Here is a 17,925-nt window from a genome sequence, read left to right as displayed (position 1 = left end):
TTCCCCCAGAAGCGGCCTGAGAGGCAGGGGCTGGTAAGGGCTTTGGTCTGAGCCCCTCCACCAGGGGCACCTCTCCCACCCCTGGTGTGGTTGCTGCCTGCCCCTCCTGGCCAGTGCTGCCGAGTGGGGGGCTGGCTCCCCTTCACCGTGTGTGGCGCTGAGCTCTGGAATTATAATTTTTCTGATTTAACAACTGCAAGTGTTTGCTGCAGCTTTACTGCCTTAAAAAATGTTTTCTAATAATCCCCAGGTGTTTCTCTTGCATACAATAGCCTGGCTTGTTACAGCCCAATTAAATCCTTATTTGAGACGCTTAATTAAAACTCTGAACAGAACAAGCCATAAAGCTTGCTCCTTGCCAGCCTTATGCCAAAAGTGACTTTCCCAGGCCTGCCCCTGGCATTGCAACTTCCCATTTTTGGCTTAGTTGGGGAGGAGACATCCCGTTTCCCACCTGGGGAGCTGTGGATGCTGAGCTTGGTTACCTAGAGACATGGGGATGGGCTCCTTGAACCCTTGGTTCCCAGTTCCCCAGTTGCCTCTTCTGGCTCCACCAGAGCAGGATTTCTCAGCCTCGGCCCTACTGACATTTTGGGCCAGATATTTCTTTGCTGTAGGAACGGTCCTTTGCGTTATGGGGTGTTTAGTGGCATCCCTGGCTTCCACCTACAGGATGACAGTAGCACTCTTCTCCATTTTGTGACAACCCAAAATATTGCCAGACATTGCCAAATGTCCCCTGGGTGGGGAAAATGACCCCCTGCTGAGAACCACTGTCTTAGAGGGAGGCACCATCTGAAAATCAGGAGTCAGGCATGGCTGGGCAGCCCCTGGAAGCTCCCTACCCCAGACCAAGTTCTAACAATGGAGAGGTACAGGTGACAGAGACGCCCCAAGACACCAGTGGGGTGACTGGTGGGGAGGCGGGGAGGAAAGCTCTGCCTTGGAGCCCACAGACACATACCTCTGCGTGAAGAACCAACTTCTCTTCACATCTTCTTGGTCTTCCCCTCTTCTCCCACCCCTTGCTCAGCTTAGGACAGAGTGGAGCCAGGTCCCTTTGAGCAGAACGTCAAGGTAGGGGGACCCACTGGTTTGCTGAGACTTCTCTGGGTTTAGCACTGAAAGGCCCTGGGAAGGTCAGTCTGAGCAAATCAGATGGCGGTGAGGCCTGACCATTGCTCATCCCGCCAAGTGGTCCCTGAGTGACTAAGAGAACTTCTCCGGAAGAATGAGTCTTTACCAATGAGCTGGAGGCCCTGCGTGCCTCATCTCATTTCCTCCCACAACCTGGTCGGTTCGTGTCATTTCCTTCATGTTATGGGTGAAGAAACCAAGGCCCAGAGAGACTTGCCTGTACACCTCAGCAAGTGGAGAGCCAGGATTTGAACCTGTCCTGCTTCTTCCCACTCCACTCAGAAGCCTTCCCACAAGACCCTGCAAAGGGAGGACTTGCACCCTTTGAGTTCTGATCTATGAAAACTCTCTCTTTGACCTTGGCCTGAGCCAAGGGAAGTGGAGCTGCTTTCCTGGTCCTGATACCCGCCGGCCAGAGGCAGGAGCTGCCAATTGAAGGTTGACACAGAGGTGGGGGCTGTTAAGATGGGAGAGCTGGACCTCCAGACGTCAGCTATGAGATCCTCGGTCTGGCACAGAACCTCCCATAATTTCTTCACTTGCCTGGTGACAGTTCCAGCTCCCAGAACAAAGAGAATGTGACTGGAGGACCTGCTCAGAACCTAATTCTGATCAAGAGGAAGGCAGTGAAGAGGAACCAGCTCAGTGATGTCTGGGGAGCAGTTCGAGCTTTAGCAGGTAACAGATTGAAGCTCAGGACACATGAGCGTGGCTACACGGTCTGAGACAGGAGGCCCAGAGAATTAAGGCAATCCCAGGCTCCTGTTTTTGACAGTGTTGTTGTAAATCAACCCAAGGAAGGAGAAGGGGTATGGGGTGGTTCCTAAGGAAACTTGTGTGGTTGCATAGGGAGAGATTAGATTTATAATGGTCGTATCCAAGGATGGAAAGCTGGGAGGTTGATCAAGAAGGCATGTCCATCAAGAGGGGTGTGGTTTCTGGGACACAGCAGTCGCCAGGAGGAGTTCCCAGTGCTGTGACCTTAAGGCAGTATCTAGAATACACTTAGAGAAAATCACCATAAGTCATAATCATGGCTGTTTTTTATTCAGTGCTTACTCTGTGCCAGAGACAGTGCTAAACAAGCAGGAAGTATTGGTCACCCTGTGTTTTCAGACGAGGAAACCAGCGCCTGCCCACGGGCACACACGTCGTCAGTGGTGGCGGCAGGACTGAGGCGCAACACAGACCTGAGTTCAAGTTATGGTGTGGCTGTTTCCTTGCTGTGTGGTCACTAGTCACTTGTCCATTTTCCCTTTTCTAAAAAGGAGCTTGTGAGCCTCAAAAGAATTTATCCATGTGATACGTCAACACAGTGATGAGCTCCTTGCAAAGGAACTCCTCACTTATGTGCAGAAAATAAAAGTTCCCTTCCTCCAAGTTACTCGTAATAATAATAATGTAATAATAGTGTTGAGAACCCCTAACTAGGCTGTGGAGTAGAAAAGGAAGGGAGCAAAAGGCAGGCCAGAGGAGAGGAAAGAGTCTTGTCAGTTTCTGGTGAGAACGAGAAAAAGGTTTCATGTTGAAGGGTGACAAGGGACACAGAGGTGACACTTCACTCCTGTTTTGATTTTACAAATGAGGGGAAGGATCGCTAGCCTAAAAGGGACAGCCCAGGCCTCAGGGAGAGAAACAGCCCACGCAGGGCTGGACAGGAGCCCTGTGCCTAGGCACCGAGACAACTTTCCGCGGAGACCCTTGAACCACTGCTGGCGACTTCTTGAAGACGCAGGGGTCCTGGGAGACTGGGGATGGACAGATTCCAGAAGGGAGAGTGGTTTCCAGGAACTCCAGATCACAGAGCTTGCTTGAGGTTGAAGTTTTTGAGCACCTAGACCCAACATGGCCTCACCATAACGCACGCGCATGCGCGCGCGCACACACGAGTGCGCGCAAGCTTTCCTGAAGACGTACCATGTGTCATATGTACCAGGGAGTGCGCAGAGCTCTGTAGAAGCGCTCCAGGAGCCGCCCCCCCCCCCCCCCACCTATGTTAAGTGCGAGACAAAGTCCTGCCAGACTAAACTTTTTTTCTTGGACAGGGTCAGTAAACTTCAGACCAAGGAAATGCATATGTCTGAATAATGCCTGGCTATGCCTGGATAAACTCCTCAATCTTTCCCTGTGAACAAGATGGAGAAATGCAAATATTAAGAAAGGCAATTAGGTGGATTAGTAACTTGCCCAATGATTGCGTTCCAAGGGTGCTTGCTTGTTAATGGTTCCGTCCACACCTAAAGGGGTTTCTGCTGGAGCACCCATGGCTCTGCCCTTAGCTCACAGGCGTAGGGGATGGGTTGCTAGGTGCGTGTGTGTAGGACCCAGTTAAAGTGAAAGCACCAGGGCTGGGGCAGAGCAGAAGCTGAAGGGTGGTTTGAGTCTAGGATGTCTAACGGCAGCAGGAGTGCTCCATGGACAAGACTCAGGTTCCCTGCGCTTGCCGTGCTTTCCTGACTGCCCGGCCCCTCCTTACCTTGTTCTCTGCCTCAGAGCTTCCACGCACACATTGTTCCTGCCCCACCCTGTGCCTGTTACTTGCACATGGTCCGTCGTGACCAGTCCGTCCTCTCCAACCTCCCACTGCCAGTTTCTTCATGCTCAGCATTGCCCAGTTCAGATTCTTAGAGGAAGAAATCTGATAGGACCATCAACTTTTCATGTGAAGCCATTGTCACGGGCCTTGGCTAACCTGTGGATGGGTTATGAGCCTTAGCCAATCATTTGAAGCCCCAGGAGAGGTGGTCAGGTCACAAGAGGCAAAAAAGAGGTTCCCGAGAACTGCCCTTTCGACACGTGGTGGATTGAATGTGACCACCATGAACAATAATGATCATTGTTATTACTGATAGTGTGGCAGGCGGTATAAGTATGCTTATTAATTTCACGTGGAATGTGAAGTTGTGGGAAATTGCGATTACACTGGATGACAGCAGCAACAGTTACAAGGGTGTTGACGACTCTGTAGTTTTCACAACACCACTCCCGTCCCCTGTGAGCATCTGCACGGGTCCAGTCTCCGGCAGCTCTTTCTCCGTTCCCACTGCTCTGCAAAGGTCACTGGCCGTGTCTGTCCATCGCATCTGTGACCCCTCTCGGCTTTTCTGTTTGTGAAGGGCTTTCACGAGGCTGAATGAAATCGAGCAAGGCCAGCTGTGGCAGAGATAAAGGCGGTGCACGCACACCAGTTCAGAATCCAACCGGAGTCAAAGGCAAAGACATGCTCCGAAAGTGTGTATGAGAAGTTGCGGGGGTGCTTTTTGTTTTGCTGTGTTGTGTTTTGTTGCCATAAATCTTAGAATGATACTCAGTGTGGTGTGGTGGCTGAAAAGAATCATTCTCCAAAATTCTGGGCAGCATTATTAAAGTAAAGGATCTAAAGTGGGAGGCGATCGGACTGTATTGCTGTGCATGGGACAGATCATAGCCAGTCATATTGCATTTAGTTCTTGGTACCAACTGCTAAAAGAGTTCTGAAGGTAAGAGGTGACATTTATTGATAACCTCATGCATACAAAACACTGGTCTACAAGTGTTCCATGGATTAGATCACTCATCTTCACAATAACCCTAGGATACTGATGCCAATTCATAGATTAAAAAGATGAAGAACCGAGAGATTAACATGCTTAAGGTTGCTCAGCTTAAAATAACTTGAAACCTGGACCTTTGTATAATTATTGAAGAAACTGGGAATGAGAACATGTCATGGTCAGACGGTTTGAGGACAGAGCCCGTGCTATGTACCAGGCAGTGTGCAGAGCTCTGTAGAAGCACTCCAGGAGCTACCACCCCACCTGTGTGCCGTAGGGTGGCAAGACTGAAGCTCAGAGTGAACTAACCTGTCCAGGCCACCGAGCTAAGAAATGGGAAGGGAGATAACCCTGCTTGGCGTTGACCACATAGCTGGATGACGTGTGGGGCCCTTAGAAATGCCAATGCAGCTCTCTGGTGAGAGAACCAGACAATGTCCAGTACCATGCACCGAAGGGCAGCGTGCTCAGGGAGGTGGAGTCTCTCTGTCACTGGTGTTGAGCAAGCGTGGGCTTGGTGATCTCCTGGCCAGGCATTTATAAGGGAGTGTGCTGGGGACCCCCGCTGTGGAAGGGAGGCGAGGAAGCAGGATTTGGCAGAGCGAAATGTTGCTGCAATGCCGTGGCAACAGGGGCCTCTGCAAATCCCCTGAGGAGCTCCGGTGCCTGGCTGGCCCCTCCCAGTTGAACCGCACAGGGAGGAGAGCGCTGATCAGCTGTTCTACACGGGCCACCCCGGGAAGGAGACATGACTGTGGGTGAAGCCGTTTTCTTCAGCTGACTCAGTCCTCAAAGCAGGCTGCTGGCTGAGGGCCGTCCTGGCAGTGGGAGAACCATCTTTCTTCCTACAGGGGATCTGGGTGGTCGTCGCAGCATCCACCACACCCCCTCTCTGTCTCATACGTGTCACTACACACACCTTGTCCAGATTCACATCGCATTACCATTACTGCAAGGGTGCTTATTAATATCCATCAGATGTCCTGCTAACAAAAGGCTTTTGAATGTTCTATTGCATTTTATCCTAAATGCCCGATGAGCGGAGTGGTGCTAATGCCTCTATTTAATGGGAGATGAGCTCAAATTCTCAGAGAGTTAAGATATTGATTCGAAGATGCACATCCAGCAGGAGGCAACTAGGACTCAGCGAAGCCAGCCTCCGGACCGCAGCGGGGACGCTCCTCGCACCAGGCCTGGGCGCTCTCCCATGGCACTCAGGCAGGTGGCACCCTAGATTTGCCACACTTGGTCAGCCTTCCCGGCTCTCCTTCTGTGGCTGATCTATTGAATGTCCCCTTTATGACCTCACCCAGGGCTCTATCTCCTGATGCCTGCAGACCGTCCATCCCTCCTGAGCCTCAGGCCCACATTGCCTCCCTGTTTGCCCACCCAGATGTCCCAGGACACCTCAGACTCACCATGTCCAGCACTGACCTTATCCTCTGAGCCCAGAACTACAGTAACATGGTATGAGCTCGGACCCTGGGATCAGACAGAGGTCTAGTCCTGGCTCACCACTTACTAGCTATGGCCTTGAGAAGCTACTTAGCCTCTTTGTGCCTGAGCATTGTAATCTATAAAATGGGGATCAAGATGGTGAACCTCCCTCACGATGTTGTGAGGATCCATGGAGTTAATGCATGTAAAGTGCTCAGAACAGGTCCTGACACAGAGTCGGTGCCCCATGAATGTGAACTATTTTCATTATTGCTCATGACGGTGCTTAAAAGTACCGCTATCCACCGCGTCCCAGTAGGAGCACGTGCTCACTCACCCTTCACACCTGATGGGTCTCTGCCTCCCGTCTTCCCATTACCACTGCCTCAGTCATCACTGGCTCTGTCTCCCACCTGAACTCAGTGTGTTCTAAGGGGTCCACCCAATCATTCTCCTACTATTCCGCCACCAGAATTTGACATTCCTAATATGAATATTTGATCACGGCCCTCTTCTGCTTCCAGTCCTTCCATGGCCCCCTATTGCCCTCAGGTTAAGGTTTAACCTCCCAAGCCAGGCATTCAAGGCCCTTTATAATCTCACCCACAGGCTCTTCTCCAGCCTCCTCCTGCCCCCACAGGCCCTGGGGTCCTGCCTCACTAAACGCCTGGCGTCTTCCTTGCACCTCCTGCCTTAAGACTTCTCTCACCTGGGTACTCTTCCTTTGGTGAAATCCGTCTCCCTTACTTCCCCAAACTCTCGGAAGGGCAGAAAAGTGGCATCTTGTTCATCTCTATGCCCTGGGGTCTGCTCGTTGTAGGTGATCAGTAAACTCGAACACAAGGAAAAGCCAACAGGAAGGGCGCCAGCTCCCGGGAGAGCAAGAGTCAGGCTTTCCTCTGGGAGCCGTCCATGTCAGGCCTCCCTCCTTCTGCCGGGCCTCGGCCTGCCCAGAGGCCCATGGCCCATCCTCACCCTGTGTGCCCTCCCTGGCAAGCCACGCGCTCTCTGTCGTTAGGAGCAGCTGAGGACAGCTCAGGACCTTTTCTGAGCACTTTACGCATTCACGTCATTCCCCAGCACACGGCTCCAAGCTATGCCTACACGATGGCTTTCCCATCAGGGGCAGCCTGCAGGAGCACACCAGGATACGAGGCTTGCACACTGCTCCCAGGCGGGGCCTCCCCACCACCTGGCTGACAGCCTTTGCTCTTTTGGTCCCCTCTTGCTTCCTGGACCTTAGCTGCACCCTCGGCTTTCCCTGGGAGAGGCAAAGATCCTGAGACTTCAGCCCGCAAGGATCAGAGTTTAGTTGGGAAAAAGCAGGTTCCTGGGGAGAGCTGGTTTTGGAGTGTGAGGAACCTGGTTGGGAGTCCAGCTTCTCCCCTTGCTGGTGGTGTGGCCAGGGATGGGCACACTACTTCTCTTCCCCAGCCTGTTATTTTTTCATCTGGAAAATGAGGGCTATTGTCAGGAAGCTCATAAGCAGCATCTTGTGGAGGTGAGCGAATGAGGGCAGCCAAGGAAGGGTGGGCCCGGCCTCTGCCACTGTGTAACGGGGGCTGCTCACTGCCTATCTTGGGGCCTGTCAATGCAAGAGTTAAAGAAGATTGTTTGTGCCCTGGCTGGTGTGGCTCAGCTAGTTGTGTGTCATTCCATAAACCAAAAGGTTGCAGGTTCAATTCCTGGTCAGGGCACATGCCTGGGTTGCAGGTTTGGTCCCTGGTCGGGGTGTATAGAAGAGGCAACCAACTGATGTTTTTTTCTCTCTCCCTCTCTTCCCCTCTCTAAAATCAATAAGCATATCCTCAGGTGAGGATAAAAAACTAAAAAAGATGATTTGTATGGCCCCTTCAGGCCCTGACCTGCGATGGTCAGGACTCCCGCGATGAAGTCCCAGAGAGGGAAGGAGGAGTAAAGTTGCTGACAGTACCTACGAGGTACCAGTGCTGTGCTAGGCGCCCCACATGCATGAGCTCATTGAATCCTGGCCACTGGGGGCGGTGAAGGTGTTATTCCTAGTTTATGAATAAGAAGGCAGGCTCAGAGAGGTGAAGTTACTCTCCTAAGGTCACACAGCAAGGAAGTGACAGTGCTGATCTGGAGCTCATGTCCCACAGGCAACTCAGAGTAATCTATAGCCTCCCATTCCCCCTCCCCACCACACACACCAGGGAAGAGGCAGCTGGGAAGCAGGGTGATGCAGGTGGATCGGGGCCCAGGGCCCAGTCTCCACACCCACAGGAACTGGGGAGGCAAAATCCTTGCCCTGTACCAGGAGGTTCATGGCCCCAGCACCACCTGGGCTTGAGACTGCAGGTACGCAGCTCTCCTTCTCCTCTGATCCCAGTGGTCCCTGGGGGGTGCCCTCCCCACCCCCTGGAACTCTAGCTGCCATCAGCTGCCCGGGCACTGGCAGGGCTGGGGGTGGGGGCAGTGTGTAGCCACCCCTCTGCTGTGGACCTCACACCAGTGTGACTGTATTCATACGTACCTCCCATTCCCGTAACGAATCTCAAGATCCCGTAAATGCCTTTATGTGTCATGAGAGAAGTTTTGCTTTACTTCTTTTTAAGCTGGGCCCCAGCGCAGGCAGTTCCCTGGAACTCAAATATCAAAAGCAGCAAATTAATGGGACTTTGTCTTGGTGGAGACCTTCAGGGATCGAAACGCTTCTCTAGAACTTCGGGCCAGGCCTCCCAGCAGCCTCAGAGGCTGCCTGGAGTCAGCAACTCCGGGAGTGCTCCCAGCCTCCAGGAAATGGGGACATCGCTGCCCCCCACCCCGAGAGATGTGGGGACATTGCTGGTGCAAGGGTACTGGCCCTTCTAAGCTGGGAAGTAAAGCAGGATCTTGTGATGGGGGCCCAGCTAGTAGAGACATGGCTGTGCAGGGAAAGCCTAGCCCAGTGGACACAGCAGGATGGGGTGAGGACAGGTTGTGCCCAAGCAGATGGAACATTATGATTGTCGGTGCCGGCTCACATTTCAGGAACAAGACCCCAAGTCTAAGGAGGCAGCTGGGAGGGCTGGGAAGGACTCAGGGCTCAGCCTGGCAGGTGCGGGTTCTGGACGGCTGTAGTCAGGACAGGGGCCTGGCGGGTAGGCAGTGAGAGCCTTGTCAGGGTGTAGTGCTGAAAGACATGCACCCTGAAGCTGGGCTGCTTGGGTTCGAATCCCTACGTCCCTCTTACTTGGTCTAAGATCTTAAGACAAGTTACTTAACCCTCCCCGTGTGTCACTTCCCCATTCTAAAAACAGGATGAGGAAGAATAATCTCTCAGTCACAGAATGTTCATGAGACTCAGAGGGGAGCGCTAAGCTTAGTTTAGAACGGGACCCGGGATGCAGTAACTGCTCAGTAGAAGAGGGGTGTGGTTGTCACTGCGTTGCGGGTGCCAGGTGGGAGAGGCTGTGCGTTAGGACTCCTTCCGCTGAGGCCATGTTTGGGACAAGCTCTGGCCCCAGCAAGATATGCAGGAAGAGGACCTTTGGACCCCAAGTGGGTGAGCACAAGGGACAGCCATGCCTTCCTAGGCCAGGTCCACTGTGTGGTAGGCGAGGCTAGGAAGCAGTGGGGGCCCAGGCTCCCCTACAAGGATCCCAGAGATGAGCTGGTGATTCAGAGGGGCTGGTTTGCTGACAGCTCCCTCCACCACACCAGACTCCAAGCAATTAACCAGCCAGGCCCCGGGGAGGAGCTCTCCGCAGCAATCAGAGGGTAACCTTGACCTCTTTCGCACACTTCCTCCTCCTCCTACCTCCCATCGCCAAGGTGCTGGAGTCTTGTTGAAGGGCAACTCCACCCCGCCAGCACAGGAAGCTCTCCTCCTTCTCTGTCAGCCAGAGCCGTGGGCGAGGGCTCCTGGGCCACAAACGCTGGCGGTTGGGTCTCCCACCAAGACAGTTGGCCTCATATGGCCTTTAGCCCAGGGCGCCTTTCTTGGAGATGCGTGGCATTCTTAGCTGTGTGTGTGTGTGTGTGAGGGTGTGTGCGCACGTGGGTACACACGTGCATAAACATGGAGAAGGGAGTGATGGTGCATGTGCCTGTGAGTGCAACGGTGGAGACGCTTGTATACATATGTGTGAAGGAAGGGGCGTGCATGTGCTCAGCTGCAGGGATGTGGACAAAGTGTGCAGGAGTATGAGGTGGGCTAGGGGCTGTGTCTGTGGGGAGTCAGGAGGAGCGTGTTGAAGGGATGGGGAGCTGCCCTCATGGGAAGGAGGAGGAGCCTGTGTAAGCATCACGTGGGAGATGGGTTGAGGGCCATGTAGAGCTTCGGTTTGAGGATGTAGTGACAGTATGCTCCCGCTACCCCTCCCCACCAGCTCGGGCCTGTACGTTTCAAATACTTCATTGTCAACCCTGGTAAAGGCTTTATTTATAAAGCACGGGTGTCTCATTCAGCTTAACTGAAAAGGCCTTTAAATCACCGCAGCTGGGAAGGGCTAATTGCAGTTAGAGTTGTCAAGGACTCTCTTGTCTGCTTTTGCCATCTGTGACACAGTGAATGCAAAGATCATTTTAAACATAGGCAGTTAATGTAGAGAATAATTTGAGAGCTTTAGATATTTATGGTAAATTATTTAACTTTACGGTTGAATTTTATTGCCTCATTATTCTATGTGTGAAGAATCTTGGCGTTTTCTGTGACTCGGCACTTTGTGGAGTTTCACTTTGCAACGCTCTGGAGGAAAGTTATTCTGCCCTTACGTGAGATCTGGGCAAGTGCAAGTCCTCCCACAGAACAGACTCTCTGATCTCTGCCCATCTGGCTGGCAGCCACAGCTTCTTCTTGCCCTGCCATCAGCGTCTCTGAGTGGGCTTGGGCGCTCAGCAGAGATTTCAGGTGCTTCTCATCACCAAACCAGCCCGTCCACATCCCGCTGCCCCGCAGGTGGGATGGCAGCTCTGCCAACCGCAGACAGCACTGCCCCACTGCCACCCTGCCTTGTGCTCCAGGGTGATGTCCCAGGGACCAGGCGGGTGGGGGTTCTGGGAGGATGGGGCCCAGGCCCATCTTTTCCATTTGCATTAAAGCTCTGTGGCATCTCTGTCTTGGTGCCTTTTGTATCCTGCCTGAGTTCTATGAGGACAGGCATTTGACAGCTAGGTGTCATTTATCTGTGGGAGTCGTCACTGATCACTGTTCAGAGTTGCACCTTCCCACTTCTCTAGGTTTTTTTGAGTGTCTGAAATGTAAGACTTTCCTCATTCTAAAAGACAATCGTCCCTCCCTGTCATGGCCAGAGGGTGTCCTGGCATGGGCATTGCAGCAGATGCTGTGGGTGCTGGGCCTGGAATGGCACTTACCATTCCAGTCCTGCCAGCAGGGTTTTGAGGCAAGCACCCGAGACCCCGCCCCAGGTCAGAGCGCTGGGTGCTGGTGCTGCAGGAGCAGCCTTCAGCCAGTGGTGGGCAGGAATCAGAGGGTAAAGTGGGGCCTCTTCACTTCTCTGGTGGAATAATCCCAGGGCAGAGTCTATCGTCTCCCAGAACTTTTCCATGGGACTGAGCCCAAGTTGCCCTTGGCCATAATCTACTCAACTGCATTCCCATTTTGGGCTCCCTTCCCTGCCTCACTTCCCTTTTCTTCACCGTGTTTCTGGCATCACCTCCTAATCAACTACCTGAACTCAAATCCTTGTTTCAGAGTCTGCTTCTAGGAGAAACTCTACGAGGCAGACATGACGTTGAACCACAGCACTGATCACCTAAGGGGCTTGGAGCCGAGACCTTTGAACTCTGCCTCCTCAACTCACTGGCTTGACTTTGGACATGGCATGTCTATTGTTTTGGGTTCTGCTTTTGATGGTGCAGCCTGGATTGGAATTTCTGTGAGAGGGGAAGGGAGTGTCCAGCTGGGCGGAGTGACCACATAGCCACCTAAATAAATGCGTGTGTTGGAATTTCTAGGGGAAGATAATGTTCTTGAGAGGGGCAGGTGACTGTTTTTCTGTGAGGCCCCAATTCCTAGTTCAAAGTCTAAAATGACTGCTTTGGATTCCAGTTCTGTGGCAGGGGAGGATTTAGTTTGAACTCCGAAGTTCTAAGTTGTAGAGCTAAAACTGTCACAAGCCATTTCTGAGGAATGTGGGAATGAACTCTCCCCCACATCTCCGGCTGGAAGACTGCCACTCATTCTTCAAGACTCAGCCGAAATGTCACCTCCTCTGCCAAGTCTTCCCCAGCTCCTCCAGGCTTTGGCCGGTGTATTGCCACAGTTCTTTGTTCATAGCCTGGTAATTGCACTTATCCCATTGTCTTGTCATTTATCTGTCTCCTCATCTAGTCCCTGACCAGGCTGCGAGCTTCTTGAGGGCAGGGACTGTGTCAGTTCATCTTCTTTGTTTTCAGAGTCCAGGGCCTGGCACAGCCACAGCTCAGGGGACATGACCTGAGTTATTGCATGGATGAATAGATGGATGGATGAATAGGTGGATGGATGGATTTAAGGATGAACTGAGGGATGGGTGGGCTGAGTGATGGATAGGTAGATGGGAGGATGAATGAATGGATGGATGGATAGATGGATGACTGAGGGAGGCAAAGACGGAAAGAGGGATATGAGGAGGGCTGGTGTGTGAGTGTGTAGATGGATGGGTGGACAGGCTGCTGAATGGATGTTGAAAAACAGCATTCTGTGCTCACATGGAGCTTCAGAACTCAGAAGTATGCATTTTTTGCAATAACCTTGTATTCTTGGGCACCTAAGTTGGCTCCTTAGGATTCTTCTTGGAAACTCAGAGGAGGAGACAGTGAGTCTGAGTCCCTGGGGTAGGTTGAGGGCTCTTCAAGGCTGAAAGGTGGGGTTCCCTTCTTCTTGGGCTAGGTGAGGAGTGGCTGGGGTGGGAGCTGCGTGCCAGGGAGACTTCCGTGCCTTCTCCTGCAGCCAGCATGTTTCCCCACAGCCCCTGCCCCACAGCTTCACAGAAACACCACAGTGAGGGGGTGGGAGGGAAATCAACGGCAAGGGGGCTGCCCACAGCCTTCATTGAGGGTCCTACTTTGGGGAATATCAGACAGAGAAGGGCCCGAAGTGTGTCATGTGTAATGGGGGCAGAGAGAGCCCACACACAATTCTAGATTTGTGCCAGGAGGTCTGGGGGTGGCCGAGGCCAGCCACAGCCTAGAGGGCAGGAAGCAGGAGTACCTTTGCAGTCTAATTACTGCAGCTGGGGGCTGAGGGAAAAGCCTCTGACGAGCCGTCATCTTCTGCCTTTTGGCCTTGGCTATGACGTGGGAGGAAGGCCAAGATCCCAGGGCCTTTCCTATACCCTGAGATGCCCTAGTGGGGAAAGGTCATCCCACTGCCACACCTGAGACCTGTCATAGTCATCTTGGGAATGGGCAACACTCCCACCTTCTGTCCAGCAGAGATAAAGGAAGCCGAAGAGGATTAGAAGCACAAGTGTCATGTGTGTGTCCATTCTGCACACACCTTTCTGTGCATGGTATTCATACACACGGGTATGAAGTTCACCGTGCCCGCTCTTGCTGCCTCCACCCCCGAGCACCAGGCGCTCTCCATGAAGGCTGCTCCGAGGCGCGAGGCCCAGAGTGATGGCAGACCCTGGGAGGCAGGCACACAGGAGGGGGCTATGGCTAGTGGAGGGTGCTCCGTGAGCTCCAGCTGCAGGGTAACACAAGGTTTGCAGCACTTCAGGCAGCCGTATTGGGGATAGGAACTGCCTTGGAGCTTGAGGAGGGGACAAGGCAAGGCAAGAGGAGCTCCCCACAATGCCTCATCTCTGCCTCTAAAGGGAAAGGCTCCACCTGTCCTCACTCTGGCCCTCTGTTCCCTTCCCCCATCCCCTCCTTGGTGACCTCAGTCTTCTCTCGGTTCCCTCTGGTCTACCTCATGGTCTCTCGAGCTGGAAGCTGTCCCTAACCCCAGCACTCTTGAGCATATGCCATGGGGGTGACCCTGTTTGGAGGTGCTCTGAGTGTCAGTGTCCAGCATGTTCTTTCTGCTCCTGCCTGGGCTTCATGGAGCCCATGACCCCCATGCCAGTCCCTGCCCGGCTTCAAGCTATGTCCCAGCCTCCTGTCCAGCCTGGTTCTACTGCTTCCTCACCTACCTGCTCTGTATGCACCAACCAGGCTCTGCCCGAGATGGCCCCGCGGCCTGGAACGCCCTGATTAATTCTCAGCCAGCTCTCAGTGTCTCCTGTGGCCTTCCTGGCCTGGGCCCCGTGCCTTCACTGCCCACGTGGCCTGATGATTCTGGCGTGAAGGCAGCGCCCCGCCAGCCCGGCCAGAGAGAGTGCCGTGGAAGGGATGCGGTCTGGTGCTCATCCCCGGGCAGCCCCCAACAGCGATGCACTGCCTTCTTCTCCCCCCCTCCTGGCTGCCAAGCCCAAGGCTTTGGTGCTACCCCTCTTTATCCCCACACCACCCTTTCTTGCTAGACCCAGGCTCAGTTAAAATAACACCTTCTTAAACACCTCATTACCTACGCTGACTCAGTCTTCGTGACTCTCAGAGGCCATAAGTCCCTGAGTTTGGGTAAATAGGAAGTAGCCATTTAGGGAACTGGAGCAGGATCTCTGGCTGCCTGAGAGGGTCACTTACTACAGCCAGGTGCACTGAACACCATGCGGAGAGAGGGAGCCGTTGCAGGAGCACAGGCCGCTCTCGGGTGGCGGGCAGCGGTGTTGGCAGGAGGGGCGAGGAGAATCTGCCCACTGCTTGGGTGTGCACATACATGGTGCACTGCCGTGTGTGTAAGCATTGGAGGAGACACATCATTGTGTAACTGTGCAAGAGAGCATCGTGTGTGCCACAAGAAGGGGGCTGAGCAAGAGCCACCCAGCTGCAGGTGGGCCCAGGCTGCCAGGCTCACTGGGAGACAGCTGGGTTTTAACTGTTTTAATTGTCCGTGGAGACGATGGGGCTCCGGGGAGTTGTCAGCGGCCTGCTGAGAGCTGCAGTGGGCTCCTTGCCCTACTTGTTGGCAGCCTCTTCCCCTCCTTCGCCTCCTCCCCCACTTCCTGCTCACCTCCTTCCCTTCCTCTTTGGCCTCAGAGCTCTCTCCACCTCTCCTCCCTCCTCTGCTTATCTTTCTAACCGCTTTAGACACTTCCACCCTGGACCTGCCCTTAGAAGGCTTGGCCGGTGGGCCTTGGAGAGGGCACTACTCTCTCCCTGCCCGCTTCCTGCCCCCTCCCTGCATTCCCACTGAAAGTTTCCTTTAGGTTTGTGACTGAAGGCAATGCTGCTGCAACTTGAACAAATGGATTTTTCATAGATCTGATTCTAGGGGACCGGGGGGAGCCCGAGACTCTGCATTTCTAACAAACCCCCAGGCAGTGCTGGTGTCATGTGGTCCAAGCACCACACTTTGAGGAGTAAGGGCCCAAGGCCGTCGGGGGCCAGCTCTCCACCAAGTGGCCTTTCCCAAGAGCTCTGTGTCCTCCCCACTCGCCCTCTCTGAGTGGTGGGCCAAGCCAGGTCCCCTCCCCTGGAAGCTGTAGGAGCAGTAACTGCATGTGAGACTCCAGCCCTGGAGGAACACAGCCACTGGGCACGTCCTGTTCTGGGGATCTGCCTCCACCAGCACCCACCTACCCACTGTACCTGCCCCAGCCAGTCCACCTGGACAGACTGGGACATTGCTCTGAGAATGTGTAGGAAATACGTCTTCCAGAGTGTCCTCACCTGTGCTGGCTGAGCTAGCTGAGGTGGCAGCAGCAGGAGTCAGCGGGGAGCCAGGGGGAGTGGGGAGGACTTGGGAGCAGGTCAGGGTCCCCAGGGAGGACTTTTTCCCACTCTCAGCACCTCCTCTAGGCTCCCCGTTTGTAGCTTCACCTTTCTTTGCAGACACACCCCAGGGACACAGAGATACACTGTTCCCTCGCAGTTGGGCTTAGTGTCATTTGTTACTTGACATGACATTTTGTTTATTGGTTTAAAATCTGATCCCCTCAAGGGGACTCTCGACTCCAGGAGGGATTGTGTTCAGCATCATAGCCTCTGTGCCTAGAACTGTGTCTCGCACATAGTAGATTCTCAAAAACATTTACTGCATGAATGCCATAGGCAGCCTGCACAGCCTCCCAGAAAGAATAAACAGAGTGATAAAGACGTGGCATTTCTCACTCCTCTCTTTGACCCCTCCCAGAGGAATGACCAGGCTGACTTCTGAGAGGTAAAAGGGAGCAGATGACAAGCAGAGCCCTATCAGACAGGCCTGGCTGCACCCACGGTGTGCTAGGAGACAAAGTCTTCTCTCCAAGACTCAGTTTTCTCAGTTGTAAAGTGAGACCAGTAATCTCCACCTCACTGTGGCTATGCGGAATCTCAAAGCATCGTTTAAATCGAGCTGCAATGGTGATTCCTTTTACCTTCCCTTTGGTCACCCCTGACTCTGGCTGGCTCACCCCCCTGCACCCCACCTCCCTGATCACTGGGTAACCAGTTGTGGTGACAGGAGACCCACTTCTCCTCCCAGAGACCCAGCTCAGAGCTCTGTGGTAACAGCAGGTGAGCACCAGCTGGCTCCCTCTCTCTTCACACACCTCCAGCTAGTGGCTTCCATGAAGAAGCCCCAGATTGGCCGGCATTGACTGAAGAGGCTCAGGATAGTGGGGCAGGCATTAGTTCTGGAGCAAGACTGCCTGCGTTTAAAAACCATCACCAGTTAGCAAGGGAGGGACACTTAAACCCTCTGTGAGCCCGTTTCTTCATCTGATTAATGTATTTTTGTAAGAATGAAGTAAAATCACCCATGTCACATTTAGCATGGTGCCTGGCGTATGATCAGCATTCAGTAAATTGCAGCTGTGGCCGTCATTTTCTTGGGATATAGCCATCAGCTCATTGTTCTTATGGCCAAGCCAATAGAACAGAAATGGGGAAGAAGGACAGATGGATGTTAGGAGCTTAAGTTTCTTCATCTGCAAGTAAAAGAGCAAGACAGTCCTTCAAATGGTTCCAGGCTGGGATTTTGCAAGTTTTTATCTGCTGAGTGGACCTATTCAATCAGGATATCTAGTAAGGAATTTCCTGGTGCTGTGGACCCTAAACTTACTCTTATTGCTATGGTCTTTGCTTTCTTCCCCAGGGGTGGAGTGTGGAAGAGAGATGAACCAGCCCCACTGAGGGAAGCCACACTTTCCTAAGTCTTTGGGTGGGCAGTGGGCAGGGCTGACCCTGGGTGGGTGGGGCCTGGAGCATTCCTGGTACCTGTTGTTAGCACCTTCCAGTGTAGGTGAGGCCTTGAGTCTGCATGGGAAGGATTCAGGTGCCCTCAAGGATGTCCGTTATCCAAACCACACAAACTGGCCCCAGTAGCCAGAGGGGCAAATGGCACCCCGGGAGGAGGGAGGGTGCTGCAGACAGGGGGAGCAGCAGGAGCAAAGATCCTGGCAAAAAGAAGCACTGCATATTCATGCCATGGGAAGCTGGGTGCCACCATGGAACCACTAGCAGGGGAGGGGCATTGAGGTGAGAGGTCGGCTGAGGGATAGGCAGCAGCCAAACCACAATGAGCTCTGTAGGCCTCGGGAGGATTTGGGGTTTATCTTAAGAGTGATGGGAAGAGTCCAAAGGTTTTAAGCAGGGCTATGGCCTGCTCAGATTTGAATTTTAAAAACATCTCTTCGGTTACTGTGTGGAGAACAAGTTGAGAGACCATGGTTGGGTCCTGCCGCTTCTGCTCCAGTGAAGTCAGACTCATTCAAACGGAGCTTCACTAGAAAACTGGGAAGGACACGAGGAGATCCAGACATGCTTGTTGAAGCACTTGAGCTTGAGGAGTGCTGCGGTCGGGTTTGTTGAGTTACAAGAAATAGAAGTCCACTTAAGAGAGCTT

At 53.3% G+C, this 17,925-nt stretch overlaps 1 protein-coding gene across 2 annotated transcripts in view; it reads left to right on the top strand.

Annotated features, from left to right (window-relative positions):
• Window positions 1–17,925, top strand: part of GRIK3 (glutamate ionotropic receptor kainate type subunit 3) — a 210,623-nt gene that overhangs the window by 37,273 nt on the left and 155,425 nt on the right. The gene's annotated exons all lie outside the window — the stretch shown is intronic.

Source organism: Pteronotus mesoamericanus, unplaced genomic scaffold (assembly GCF_021234165.1).
Source record: "Pteronotus mesoamericanus isolate MK-2021 breed Mesoamerican mustached bat unplaced genomic scaffold, CSHL_Meso_final contig_221, whole genome shotgun sequence".
Lineage (NCBI taxonomy): Eukaryota > Metazoa > Chordata > Mammalia > Chiroptera > Mormoopidae > Pteronotus > Pteronotus mesoamericanus.
The sequence above is the reverse complement of the archived record's forward strand: the minus strand, read 5'-3'. Positions and strand labels throughout refer to the sequence as shown.